Source organism: Rattus norvegicus, chromosome Y (assembly GCF_036323735.1).
Source record: "Rattus norvegicus strain BN/NHsdMcwi chromosome Y, GRCr8, whole genome shotgun sequence".
NCBI lineage: Eukaryota > Metazoa > Chordata > Mammalia > Rodentia > Muridae > Rattus > Rattus norvegicus.
Window position 1 is genome coordinate 39044098 of NC_086040.1, and position 2516 is coordinate 39046613.

Consider the following 2516-nt stretch of genomic DNA (forward strand, 5'->3'; position numbering starts at 1 on the left):
ATACACCCATGATCACTTAATTTTTGAGAAAGGAGTCAAAACCATCCAATGGAAAAAAGGACAGCATTTTCAGCAAATAGTGCTCGTTCAACTGGAGGTCAGCATGTAGAAGAAGGCAAATTGATACATTCTTATTGCCCTTTAGAAAGCTTATCTCCAACTGGATCAAGGACCTCCACATCAAACCAGATACACTCAAACTAACAGAAGTAAAAGTGGGGAAGCATCTCGAACACATGGGCACTGGAGAAAATTTCCTTAACAAAACACCAATGGCTCATGTTCTAAGATCAAGAATTGACATATGCAATCTCATAAATCTGCAAAGCTTCTGTATGGCAGAAGACACTGTTGTTAGGACAAAATGGCAACCAACAGATTGGAAAAATATCTTTACCAATCCTACAACAAATAGAGGGCTAATATCCAAAATATACAAAGAAATCATGAAGTTAGACTAAACGGAGACAATTAACCCTATTGAAAAATTGGGTTCAGAGCAAAACAAAGAATTCACAGCTGAAGAATTTAGAATGGCAGGGAAACACTTAAAGAAATGTTCAACATCTTTAGGTTAACGGGAAATGCAAATCAAAACAACCCTGAAATTCCACCTCACACCACTCAGAATAGCTAAGATGAAATCTCAGGTGATAAAAGGTTCTGGCAAGGATCTGGAGAAAGAGGAACACTCCTCCATGGTTGGTTGTATTGAAGAGTGGTCCAACCATTCTGCAAATCAGTCTGTAGGTTCCTCAGAAATTGGACATTGAACTACCTGAGAACCCAGCTATGCCTCTCTTGGGCATATAACCAAAAGATGCACCAACATATGTCAAAGACATATGCTCCAGTATGCTCATAGCAGGCTTATTTATAATAGTCAGAAGCTGGAAAGAACCCAGATGACATCAACAGAGGAATGGATACAGAAAATGTGGGACATATACACAATGGAATATTACTCAGCTATCAAAAATAATAACTTTATGAAATCCATAGGCAAATGGATGGAACTAGAAAATATCCTGAGTGAGGTAACCCAATCACATAAAAACACACATGGGACCCGCGGATCCCGGCCCGCAGCAGCTCTCTGCTCCCAGACCCGGTGAGAGAGAAACCCAACCGCCTGGTCAGGTGGGCACTCCTGAGGCTGCAGAGCGGAAGAGACCACCAACACTGCTCACCCCTGCCCACATCCCTGGCCCAAGAGGAAACTGTATAAGGCCTCTGGGCTCCCGTGGGGGAGGGCCCAGAAGCGGCAGGACCCCGCCGGACCCTGAAGGAAACAGACCGGATAAACAGTTCTCTGCACCCAAATCCCTTGGGAGGGAGAGCTAAACCTTCAGAGAGGCGGACAAGCCTGGGAAACCAGAAGAGACTGCTCCCTGCACACACATCTCGGACGCCAGAGGAAAAAGCCAAAGACCATCTGGAACCCTGGTGCACTGAAGCTCCCAGAAGGGGCGGCACAGGTCTTCCTGGTTGCTGCCGCTGCAGAGAGCCCCTGGGCAGCACCCCACGAGCAAACCTGAGCCTCGGGACTACAGGTAAGACCAAATTTTCTGCTGCAAGAAAGCTGCCTGGTGAGCTTGGGACACATGGAAGCAGAATTTCTCTAGGACCCAGCACGTTCTGTGTTTACCCGAAGTCCCCCACCCGCGGCCTGGTGACCTCAAGACACAGGCCCACAGGAACAGCTGAAGACCTGTAGAGAGGAAAAACTACACGCCAGAAAGCAGAACACTCTGTCCCCATAACTGACTGAAAGAAAGGAAAACAGGTCTACAGCACACCTGACACACAGGCTTATAGGACAGTCTAGCCACTGTCAGAAACAGCAGAACAAAGTAACACTAGAGATAATCTGATGGCGAGAGGCAAGCGCAGGAACCCAAGCAACAGAAACCAAGACTACATGCCATCATCGGAGCCCAATTCTCCCACCAAAACAAACATGGAATATCCAAACACACCAGAAAAGCAAGATCTAGTTTCAAAATCATATTTGATCATGATGCTGGAGGACTTCAAGAAAGACATGAACACACTTAGGGAAGCACAGGAAAACATTAATAAACAAGTAAAAGCCTACAGAGAGGAATCACAAAAATCCCTGAAAGAATTCCAGGAAAACACAATCAAACAGTTGAAGGAATTAAAAATGGAAATAGAAGCAATCAAGAAAGAACACATGGAAACAACCCTGGATATAGAAAACCAAAAGAAGAGACAAGGAGCTGTAGATACAAGCTTCACCAACAGAATACAAGAGATGGAAGAGAGAATCTCAGGAGCAGAAGATTCCATAGAAATCATTGACTCAACTGTCAAAGATAATGTAAAGCGGAAAAAGCTACTGGTCCAAAACATACAGGAAATCCAGGACTCAATGAGAAGATCAAACCTAAGGATAATAGGTATAGAAGAGAGTGAAGACTCCCAGCTCAAAGGACCAGTAAATATCTTCAACAAAATCATAGAAGAAAACTTCCCTAACCTAAAAAAAAAGA